We start from the raw sequence: 13,051 nt of genomic DNA on the forward strand, positions 1-13,051 counted from the left end.
GGGTTGTTGATTAAGCCTGGGGGAGGAGAGGTGATGAGAAGCGACAGCTAAAGGGCATGAGCTTTCTTTTTCAGGTGATGAAATGTTCTAAAATTGACAGTGATGATAATTGCACACCTCTGTCAATATGAAAGAAAAAAACATTGAAAAACTGTACACTTTGAATGGGTGAATTGTATGGTATGTGAAATCTATCTCAATAAATCTGACTTTAAAAAAATGAAGCTTGAATAGAACAGGTATGCCACCCCTTATCTCCCGTTCAGATCTCTCTCAGACATCATTTGTGGTTGTGACTTTGGCTATCCAAATGGTGATGTGAAAGCCTTCTTGTATAGATCCAGCTCCTCCCGGTACTTGATATTGGAAGAACCAAAAGTGAAACAATAGAGGGATAAGCTCTCAGTTAAGTATTTAGCCAAAGATAACCTTATTGATTTAGAACTAGAAGTTAAAGGTGTGATTTTTTTCTAAAATATAAGTGGCAAGGCAAATTTCTTTTAACGTTAAAAAAAATAATTTTGCCTTGCCATTTACATTTTAGATATCAACCCTGCAATTGACACAATGGTCTTGAGAGGAGTTTCTAAATACCTTTATCCATCCCATGCCTTATCCATGTAGTTGAAAAGATATTCCTACTCAGCAAGAAGTCTTGGCGCTTACTGGTAGAAGGATGTGATTGAGAGAAATGAAAATTTTACACATTTTCTGACTCTGGGGCTGATGGGAAGGAGAATAAACAGGTCAAACATTCATGCTCTGATTTTCCTCTCTCTGGGCCAAATCTGGAAAGGGGAAGGTGAGCCTTAGGTAAATACTGATGATGGGGAGAGTAGAGCATACAACTTACTTCCCGTCTTGAGCCTCAGAAAAAGCTCCCGAACCTGGGGCACAAATTAACATGGCAGTGCAGCATGGTCAGGTGAAGAAAGGTCCTGGTTTAGAGCCGTCCTGACTTCCCTTGTAGTATGGATGCTCTGTGACAAACCTCAGGCCTGGATGGGACTCTATGGCGAAGTGTAGCAAATCCGTAAGAAAGGTTAAGGGCAGAACCACTTGTCGCAGGCCAGTGGAAAGTAAAGAAGGCAGGAGACGAGCCTGCAAGTTATAATAGTCACAAACAAGCTGCAAATGACAGCAGGACAAGACATGTCACCTGCGCAAGATGGAGGGATACTGACTCTGATTTTTCCTACCCTTACACCTTGGTGTCCCCTAAGTTTCACAGCTTCCTTCCCCCATGCCATACCCAGATACCATTCTGGGGAGAGAAGCAGGGGGAAGGAGAGGGCATCTGAAAGAGAGACTGGATGTTTTTTTCCAAGAAAAAACACTCAACATTAGATGTCAACACACCGACCAAGTGAATGGAGGAGAGCTGGAGCTACGTGGATGGAAACCAGGAAAATAAAGAGAGCAGGTGGCAGAGTACAAGGTACAGGAACCAAAGAATAAATTTTTGAGAGTTTACATGTTGTAGATTTCTCCTTAAGGGGAGCAGTGTTGCTTTGCTATAATAAGTTTAAGAACTTCTTGGCTGAGACTGTAGATGGGCCTATCTGCTCCAAGGTTTCAGAGTACTTCCCTGGTATGCTGGTAGAATCCCCAGGGATAAGTGTTCAAATCTTGGTATGTGGATGTAACGTAGTATTTAGAGGAAGGCCCCTATTTAGAACCTGAGTTCACACTCAAGAATGATTAAGTCCATTTGCTATCTAAGTAAAAATTAGAGCCTGATAAATATCTCCAAAGAGAGTAGTCTGTGATTAGTCAATATATCATACACATGCAAAGATGAAATGGAAAAATTTCAGGAAGACATTAAGATGATGCAAGTTACTATATCCTAGAAAGAAATTGATATCTTGATGCGGACCTGGATCCATCATAGGAAGGAGACATACAGCACTTTCTATAGGTACATATCTATTTTTCAGAATTTTCTACTCTGTGGTACAATGGAAAGGTAACGGAGCTCAATTTTCAATTATAAAAAAATAATCTAGCTGACCATTTTGACCCATCAAAAGGGAGCATAAAATTTTGGGCACAACTATCCCAGCAGTATCCCCAGAAAACTGAAAGATCACCTGAAAAGTGTCAACATGTAATTAAGCAGGACATTTACAACTTACTTTCTTCTTCCCAACAGTAAGCTTGGAATGGGTTTTACTTCCTGTTAAATAATAACTGATTCTAATTATTTTCTCTGTTTTATAAAAGAGAAAAGTTATTTGGGTGTGGTACTATCTCTGTGATGGTACAGAAATAACTGTTGTCTTAAGTTCTCCAAATGTAAAACTAGGATTATAGTATAGTGCTAACTGTTTTACAATTTCTACTTCAACAAAATACATTCATTCCCCCAATATAATATACTATCATATTAATTATACATAGGAATAAATAAAACCTCATTCTTAATAAGTTATCTTGACTTATACTAATACCAAAGCCTGTCATTCAAATATATACTATACTAATCCATATATATATACCCATATGGATAAATACACACATGGATATATACACATGTGTATATACATATTTTTCAATCATATTGTCATTTCTCATTCTTAGATGTTTAACCTAGATGCTTTAAATGAAAAGTACTACAAAAATTATTACATAGTCCATCAGTATGTCTTCAGTATGGTATTTAAGGGATAAATTGGTCTACTGCATGCCTGCTAGAAGACTAGGCATTTTTACATATAGGGCTACATAATTTTACAACAAAAACACTATATTCATTTTGTGTATGCTTTGCACCTTCTGCCTCAGGCAAAGCCTAAAGCCCATTGGACAATTCTCTCCTTTTAGTTCAGGAGAAAAGCTGTAGCTGTTTTAAAAAAAAGTGAAATTGGGCATAATATTTCTCTCTTAAGATGTTTTTTCTTCCATTTCATTTCCTGCTTTTCCCTTCTCTTTGCCTTCCCTCCATCTCTTTTTGAAACACTACCTACATAATTGGCATACAGTTTCTTGTAGTAATCTCTTATGATCCTTTGTATTTCTGCAGTGTCAGATGTTACTTTCCTTTTTCAGTTCTAATTCTGTTGATTTGAGTCTTCTCCCTTTTTTTCTTGCTGAGTCTGCCTAGTGGTTTCTCAATTTTGTTTATCTTCTCAAAGAGCCAGCTTTTAGTTTTATTGATCTTTGCTATTGTTTCCTTCATTTCTTTTTCATTTATTTTTGATTTGATCTTTATGATTTCTTTCCTTCTGCCAAATTTGGGGGTTTTTTGTTCTTCTTTCTCTAATTGCTTTAAGTGTAAGGGTAGGTTGTTTGAGGTTTTTCTTGTTTCTTGAGGTAGCATTGTTATTACTAAACTTGGATGAAATGGACAAATTCTTAGAAAAGAACAACCTTCCACAACTGAACCAGGAAGAAATAATAGAAAATATGAACAGACCAATCACAAGCACTGAAGTTGAAACTGTGATTAACAATCTTCCAACAAACAAAATCCCAGGGCCAAATGGATTCACATACAAATTCTATCAAACATTTAGAGAAGAGCTAACACCTATCCTCCTCAAACTCTCTTCCAAAATATAGCAGAGGGAGGAACACTCCCAAACTCATTCTACGAGGGCACCGTCACCCTGATACCAAAACCAGACAAAGATGTCACAAAAAAAGAAAACTACAGGCCAATATCACTGATGAACATACATGCAAAAATCCACAGCAAAATACTAGCAAACAGCATCCAACACCACATTAAAAGGATCATACACCATGATCAAGTGGGGTTTATTCCAGGAATGCAAGGATTCTTCAATATATGCAAATCAATCAATGTGATACACCATATTAACAAACTGAAGGATAAAAACCATATGATCATCTCAACAGATGCAGAAAAAGCTTTTGACAAAATTCAACAACCATTTATGATAAAAACTCTCCAGGAAGTAGGCAGAGAGGGAACTTACCTCAACATAATAAAGGCAATATATACAAACCCACAGCCAACATCATTCTCAATGGTGAAAAACTGAAACCATTTCCTCTAAGGTCAGGAACAAGACAAGGTTGCCCACTCTCACCACTGTTATTCAAAATAATTTTGGAAGTTTTAGCCACAGCAATCAGAGAAGAAAAAGAAATGAAAGGAATCCAAATCAGAAAAGGAGAAGCAAAACTGTCACTCTGCAGAGGACATGATAGTATACATAGAGAATCCTAAAGACACTACCAGAAAACTACTAGAGCTAATTAATGAATTTGGTAAAGCTGCAGGATACAAAAATTAATGCACAGAAATCTCTGGCATTCCTACACAATAATGATGAAAAATCTGAAAGAGAAATTAAGGAAACACTCCCATTTACCATTGCAAAAGGAATAAATCTACCTAAGGAGACAAAAGACCTGTATGCAGAAAATTATGACACTGATGAAAGAAATTAAAGATGATACAAACAGATGGAGAGACATACCATGTTCTTGGATTGGAAGAATCAACATTGTGAAAATGAGTCTACTACCCAAAGCAATCTACAGATTCAGTGCAATCCCTATCAAACTACCACTGGCATTTTTCACAGAACTAGAACAAAAAATTTCACAGTTTGTATGGAAACACAAAAGACCCCGAATAACCAAAGCAATATTGAGAAAGAAAAATGGAGCTGGAGGAATCAGGTGCCCAGATTTCAGACTATACTACAAAGCTACAGTAATCAAGACAGTATGGTACTGGCACAAAAACAGAAATATAGATCAGTGGAACAGGATAGAAAGCCCAGAGATAAATCCACACACATATGGGCAACTAATCTACAACAAAGGAGCCTAGGATATACAACAGAGAAAAGAAAGTCTCTTCAATAAGTGGTGCTGTGAAAACTGTAAGCTTACATGTAAAAGAATGAAGCTAGAACACCACACACAAAAATAAACTCAGAATGGATTAAAGACCTAAATTTAAGGCGAGATACTATAAAACTCTTAGAGGAAAACATAGGCAGAACACTCTTTGACATACATTGCAGCAATTTCTTTTGGATCCATCTCCTAGAGAAAGGGAAATTAAAACAAAAATAAACAAATGGGACCTAATGAAACTTCAAAGCTTTTGCACAGCAAAGGACACCATAAACGGAACAAAAAGACAACCCACAGAATGGGAGAAAATATTTGTGAACAAAGTGACTGAAAAGGGGTTAATCTCCAAAATATAAAAACAGCTCATGTAACTCAATATCAAAAAATAAAAAAAGCCCAATCAAAAAATGCGCAGAAGATCTAAGACATTTCTCCAAAGAAGACATACAGATGGCCAAGAAGCACATGAAAAGATGCTCAACATCACTAATTATTAGAGAAATACAAATCAAATGTACAATTAGGTATCACCTCACATCACTCAGAATGGTCATTGTCAAAAAGTCTACAAACAATAAATGTTGCAGAGGGTATAGAGAAAAGGGAATCCTCCTACACTGTTAGCAGGGATGTAAATTGGTACAACCATTATCGAGAACAGTATTGAAGTTCCTTAAAAAACTAAAAATAGAGCTACCATATGATCCAGCAATCTCACTCCTGGGCATGTATATGGAGAAAACCGTAATTTGAAAAGATACATGCACCCCAATGTTTATTGCAGTACTATTTACAATAGCCAAAACATGGAAGCAACCTAAATGTCCATCAACAGAGGAATGGATAAGAAGATGTGGTACATATACACAATGGAATATTACTCAGTCATTAAACAGAATGAAATAATGCCATTTGCAGCAACATGGATGGACCTAGAGATTATCATACTAAGTGAAGTAAGTCAGTCAGAGAAAGCCAATTATCATATGATACCACTCATGTGTGGAATCTAAAAAAAAAAGATACAAATTAAATTATTTACAAAACAGAAACAGACTCACAAACTTTGGAAACAAACTCATGGTTACCAAAGGGGAAGGGTCGAGAGAAGGGATAAATTTGGGATTAACATATTCACACTAGTATATATAATACAGTTAATCAACAAGGACCTACTGTATAGCACAGGGAACTCAATACTCTGTATCTGAAAAGAATCTGAAAAAGAATGGATATATGTATAACTGAATCACTTTGCTGTTCACCTGAAACTAACACAGCATTGTAAATCAACTATAATATAAAATTAAATTTTAAAAAACAAAAAAAAATTTTTTTGTAACATAAAGTCAGAAAGTAAGCACTTCCCCAGTAATGAGCATCCTTTCTACTCTGCCAAACAGAGCGTGTGGTTTTCTTTCTCATGATCTAAGACAGCGAGTCCACTTCCAGGTGTCTTACCTACGTTCCATGAAAGTAGAAGGAAATGATCGAGAACAAAGGCATATCTCCTACAGTTAGTTAAGAAATAAAAATTTTCTTCTAGAAAACCCCAGCAATCTCTATTTCCTTTGGCTACAATTATAAGGAATCCTGAGAAATGGCATTTTGGGGGGAGGGGAGATGGCATGGAAAAGGGGTCACAGTGCCACCCTGAACAAAATCAAGATGGTCAGTAAGGAAGAAGGAGTGAGAGTAAGACATTTGACATAAAATTGGAAATACCTTCTTCAGGCTATCTTTTACTATCCAACAGTCATACTTCCTCTCACCTCCCATGAACATGCTCACCTCTCCCCAAGGTACTCTCATCCAGTTACACCCATTTGCCAAAAGTCCAGGATTTCTGAAGTTCTTTCCATCAGGTTTGGGAGTAGCTCCTATGTGAAGGTCTGGAAACTTAAAATTTTAAATCTTAAAGCTTATCTGACACCCACATACCAATATACAATAGTTTAGAAGAAACAGGAAACTAAAACCTAAATAATAATTTCCATTTAGACAAGGGAAGACTGGGAAATAAACAGCATTAGTGAATTTCTAGAACATACCAAATCCGGAGGCACAAGATGAGGGAGAACTTCATGGTCTGGGAGCAAAGGAAGTTCCTTGGGAACCAATCTGAGAGTCCTGGATCTGCTGTGGGGAAAAAATATATCTTGTTATCTTCAATGTATCTATGGATACAGTGGCATCATAGAACATATCTACTTTCACAGCTCACTTCCCCCTCGTGTTGGTTTGGGTGTTTCAGAAATATTTCAAAAATTGAGAAGTCACAGCTTTTGCAGGCCAAGTTAGGAGTTTCTTTGGGAAAACAGCAGGGTTCCCATCATACAGTGATTAGGAAAATAGACTCTTGAAACCAGAACTTCCATATATCAAATCATGGCTCTGCCTCTTACTAGCTCTGTGATCTCAGTTTACTTCTCTGTAAAATAAGTAACAATCACAGCCATCACAAGGGGTTACAGATAATGTATGATAAGCAATCAGAACAATCCGTGAATTACGAGCGCTACATGAACTTTGTTATGATTCTTACTGTAGTTACTTTATAACTACCACCATCATTATTAATAACATGGGTAAATGACCACAAACAATAATTATTTAGACATGCTCTTTGACATATTTGCCTTTTTACACGTTGGCTTTTTTTTCTGTTCATTCCTTTATCCTTTCACACAATAGTCATGGCCTTACATAACTTTGAAATAGGCTTAGCTGAGTGAGAAACATCTGATGGTGGGTTCACCGCAACCGACTGACCCAGAATGCTTAGAGATGTGTGCTTAAGAAAGACTTGGTACCACAATCTGATCTCCTACTCAGACCTCCATTCACAAATGCTGATCACAGAGTTAAAGAAGCAGTTGTTCTCTTTAACCTTGCAATGATCCAAATTATGAAACTTTCAGTCAATTTAAACGGCAGGCATAAGAGCATCTCCTTTAACAAAGCAGCGTTTCCTCCTGTCTCTGCTTTGAAAATTGAACAGTTCTATTCTTTTTCATCTTTCTCTTCCAGAACTTGGCTCAATATATCCATAAATAAATAGGATTTTACCATGTTTTTTTTTTCCACCATTTGCCCCAACACTACATACAACGCACGATGTATGCCACACAACAAAACCTGGTGATCATGTGATTTACTGTTTTACCACCACATAATAAGAGTTATTAGCTTTCCATCCCACAAATTCAGATATAGCAATTCAGGAGAATAACCTCATCTAGGACTCAAAAATAGATAGTGGAAACAAAGCAAAGGACAAAATCATTTGAAAAGACAGGATAATAAATGGATCATTTACGTATATGTTGATATAACCCAGAACTATAGATTCCTAGAAAATTACTGGACCCCAAGTACAAAAAGAGAGTGCTGGAGGCTATAACCTTACATAGTATCACATGGCAGCATAAGTGACCCATCCAGCCATCAAACCAAATTTGTACCTCTATGATTCTTTTTCACACAATCTTAGGATCAAATACTTCCCAAGATCTAGGTTCATCTGGCCTTTATTACTGACCACAATTTTCTTCCCTCCCCCCTTTCTTTACTTCCTTTCCTCCTTCCTTTTTTTCCTTCCTTACCTCTCACCATCCCTCCCTCTCCTTCCTCCCATTTTTTACTTTTATTTCTTTTTCTCTACATTTTGAGGGGGCTCCAAGTATAAGGACTTAAACTAAATTAATTCCTATGAGCTTTTTCTGAATGAGTTTTAAGTTGCCATCTTAGTTATTTTCCTTAGTTTTCTCAATTTCCCTTAGTACCTTAGTCAAACCAGAGTTTATATTAAAAAATTCCCTAGAGTTTATAATACCCAGGTCCAACATATGTTTAAATTTGACTGTGTTCTACTTATTTTTATATTTGTTAGTTTCTTTTATATATTTATTAGGTTATTTTACAAATCCTTCCTGAAAGAATTTAAAAGGAAATCTAAAACTCAGCAAAGAAAACACTGAACAAATATAGGAAAAGGTGGAGGAAGTAAAACAATAAAAGAATATGTTATAGATCTGGAAAGAAGGATACATTTGTTGCATTACTTTAGACAACAAATTTTTATAGACTATCTACACTGGAGATACAGCAGGAACAAACCAAAATAAATACTTCTTTCATGGAATTTACGTTATGGGAGGGGGAGACCTGATAATATAAGGCAGTAATAAGTGCAATGAATAAAGCAGGATAATGTAAAAATTGACAAAGGGAGGCACTATTTTAGATAAGAGTACTCAGAGAAGACCCTTCTATTGGAAAGACATTTGAGAAGAGATTTGAATGAAATGAGAGAAGAGCCCATCTTCTGAGGAAACAGCATTCCAAGCAGAAGGAGCAGCATGTGTAAAGGGCCTGAGATGGGACCACATTTCAGTGTTTCCCCGAACAGCCAGTGTGATTGGATTTTAAAATAAAATTAGAGAAATAGGTAAGGTGTAATTCACCTTGTGAAGATGTTCAATTTCATTGAAAGAGCAATGGGAAGCCAAAAAGTTTTAAACTATGGAGAGACAGGATGTTATTTGGGTTTTTCAGAGTTCATTCTGGATTCTGTGTGAATATGAACAGTATTAGATGAGACATAGAGAACGAACGTATGGATACCAAGAGGGAAAAGGGGGGGATGAACTGGGAGATTGGGATTGACATACATATACTACTATGTATAAAACAGATAACTAATGAGAACCTACTGTATAGCACAGGGAACTCTACTCAATGCTCTGTGGTGACCCTAAATGGGAAGGAAATCCAAAAAAGAGGGGATATATGTATAAGTAAAGCTGATTCACTTTGCTGTACAGTAGAAACTAACACAATATTGTAAAGCAACTATACTCCAATGAAAAAAAATTATAGTTATTGGGTTCTTACAATGTACAGGGAAGTTTCAGCCTCCATTACAGTTATGTGAGTTTCCCCTTTTACAGATATAAAATAGAGACTAATAATAATTTAAATACATAAATAAAGGTCTACAACTGGTAAAAAAAAAAAGCAGTATTAGACGGATGAAGTTGAAATGCATAGCAGTCAACATTAAAAAGGGAAGTCAGACCCAATTTTGCATTTAATATTGACCAAAAGATAAAAATAGACCAAAAGCTCAAGAGAAAAATAATGTTTCCTGAGGCTGCCAAAAGACAGGCATATTCCAAGGGTCTATATTACATAAGGAACCACCTCTTTAAACCACAGCCATACCATTACTATCTAAATATCACTGTGGGCCCATTTTATCTAGGCCTTAAGCTGTTAGAAGACACAATATTAAAACACATTTTTATCCCTGCCCCCAAGTTTTTTCACTTTACCAAAGAATTAGAGAGATATGTGATTTTTTAAGTGAATATTCTGTAGGACAAACAGAAGATTTTAGATCACACACAACATGCACTAAATATCATCAATACACATTGACTAGTCCCTTTCCAAATCTTCCCTAATATACCACCACGGAGAGCTCTCCTTGTATACTGTTCTCTAAAAAAACTAACATCGTTGTCTCCTGTTGCCCCAGCTCCCATATCAGTTACCTGACACTTTACATTTGTAACAGATTTTATTATGCAGAACAGTTGAACTTGTTCTGGTGTCTTCAAATTGAACAGCTACTCATGGGAACATTGTCAACAAAAGACCTTTCAGATATTGAGATGCACTCTTTAGAAGGCAGTCTGGTGATTTAAAGCATGTATTCTTGATTCAGATTTCATGGGTTCAAATGAAAGGTTTACTACTTTTGTGCTATGTGTATGTAGGCAAGTTACTTTCCCTCTCTCTATCTGAATTTCTTTACCTTTAAAATGAGTATCACAATAGACATAATCTTAGAAGTGTTACAAGATATAATTATAACAATACTTATAAAATACTTGGCACAGTACCTGACATATAATAATGTGATGAATAAATATTAGCTATATTCATTACTATTTTAAAAAATAATTTAGTTTTTTAAAATAACTTATTTGTTTATATGCATAAAATTGAGAAGTTTCTCTTGAAGGGATGTCAGAACGAAAACTCTTCATATCGTAAAAGATTTTCTTTTTGATACTTTGTCAAGATTCGGTTGCATATTTACCATAAGGACCAATAGAAGACCCAAAGCTATTCTGATAAGTTGATTTGCTCTTAGGCCTCTCTTCTGCATAAGAAGGCTATTTGAAATAAAGATATGCTACAGAATGCAGGGCTAAAGGCAGTAAGCCGTTCCATTCCATAAACTTTCTTTGGCAAAGGATTCCTAAGAAGTAGACTTGGAGTCATAAAATTAAATTCAAATCCCAGCTCTGTCATCTACTATGCAACCTTAGTCATGTCACTTAATCTTTAAGGGCCCTCAGTTTCATCATTTCTAAGACATGGTTACCAAGAATAAATATCTTCCCCAAAATAGGGGTTCAATAAATATTTTCTAAATTAAATTGAATGTCAGCTTTTAACTAATTTTTACCCATGCAGAGTTTTCCAGAGTCTTGAAAAGCAATATAAGTTTCCTCTTAAAATGATTTTCCCTTACAAGTTGAAAACAATTTCTAAAATAAGGGCTTTAATCAATTTGATTTAAAAATCCTTGATGGCAAGAAGGTGTCGTAAACTGAAATACCGTAGGTTGGATTCACCTTTAGAAGGAAAAACTTCCAAACAGCAACAGTTACCCAGAGAGTTTTTGGAATCTCTTTCCTGAGAGGTGTTTTAACCTTGAGATGACTTTGGCGTTATCATCTTTGAAGTAGAATTTTTTTTCAAGATAGCTTTCTTATTTTCTGTTCTCTCACACTATATCCCAGTGGAATTACTTCAAACATAAGGCCATCATTACATTTGTGTGTTAGCTATTGCCACAAAAACATAGCATGACAAACACACGATGCTCAATAAGCATCTATTTAGCTTGTTCATCTGCAGATAAGCTGACCTAGACTCAGGTGTACTGGAAAGGCTCTGCTCCAAGAGTCTCTCATCCTCCATGAACCAACAGAGAAATCTGTTCTCCTGGTCATGGCAGAAGTACAAGAAAGTGAGCGCAAACCAGCAAGCTCTATTAAAGCCTGGGCTAGAAACTGGAACGTTATCATTATCATTTCCACTTTATCCTATTGTTCAGAGTGAGTCACTTGGCCCAACCCAAAAGTCAGGGGTCATGAAAATATGCTCTGCATATTTTAGTAGGAGAAATTACAAAGCCACATAGCCAAGAGAGTGCATAAGGGAAGGGTGAAGAATTGCAAAAGTGCAATCGTTCTTTCAAAGTATTCAAATAGGTTTCTTAGTATATGAGAAAATTTCTCTACCTTCCACTCAGCATTTTCACCTTCCTCCCCAGGACTTTTCTCTGGGGTGGTGTGGAGTGGAGAGGGCTATTTGGTGAAAAGGTATAACTCTAAAGAAAGCATAACTTTCACTATTACAATTTAACTATTTAATGAAATTTTTGCCCATCTGTCACTATAAAATTTTTCAATATAAAAGTAACAGTAGTTCCACGTAGAAAAACAGGAAGTAAAAAATATATAAGGACACAGAGAAGATTTTGAGCCTCTTCCATTCTTCATTTCTTCCTCTAGACCCAAGTAGGCTATTTCCAGATTTTGCAAACAGACCATATGTTCCCAATTCCTTAATATTAAAAGCTGTCTCATCTTGCTTTATTTAAGATGATATTTATAGTTCCCTCCGTTCTATATGTGAGTAGTTAAGCATTTATCCATGATCATTAGCATTTGTTAAAATATTTCTACTAGATTTCATATAGCAAATTCTATTCGTGAGTTATTGCTCCAAGCTGCCATGTGTCAAAGCTGGGAATTTGCATGGAGGGTGGGGAGGGCAGGAGGGGGGATTCTTCAGTAATACTGTCTCCTATTTAATGTGGCTCTTCATTAAATAATAGTAACATTACTTAGATTTTTCAGAATGTGACCATGAGCATGAGAGGAAGAGAGGATAATTATTTTATACACAAGTAGCATAGAAAGGCTCAGTAGCTAACAGGTGGAATGTTCTGGTGGAATGTTAAGCTAGATTCTTGAACTCAAAGCAACTCTTCTGTAGTCAGCATTGTGTAGCTACTGGGATTAGACTCAGCAAACTATAGTGTTCCTTTGTAAACTGGTTTCCTGACAATAGCAAAAACTAGAAGAAAATAGGAAGCCAGGAGGAAGGAAGAAGGAACTTTCCCCTT

Source organism: Neophocaena asiaeorientalis, unplaced genomic scaffold, assembly GCF_003031525.2.
Source record: "Neophocaena asiaeorientalis asiaeorientalis breed wild unplaced genomic scaffold, Neophocaena_asiaeorientalis_V1.1 scaffold171, whole genome shotgun sequence".
Lineage (NCBI taxonomy): Eukaryota > Metazoa > Chordata > Mammalia > Artiodactyla > Phocoenidae > Neophocaena > Neophocaena asiaeorientalis.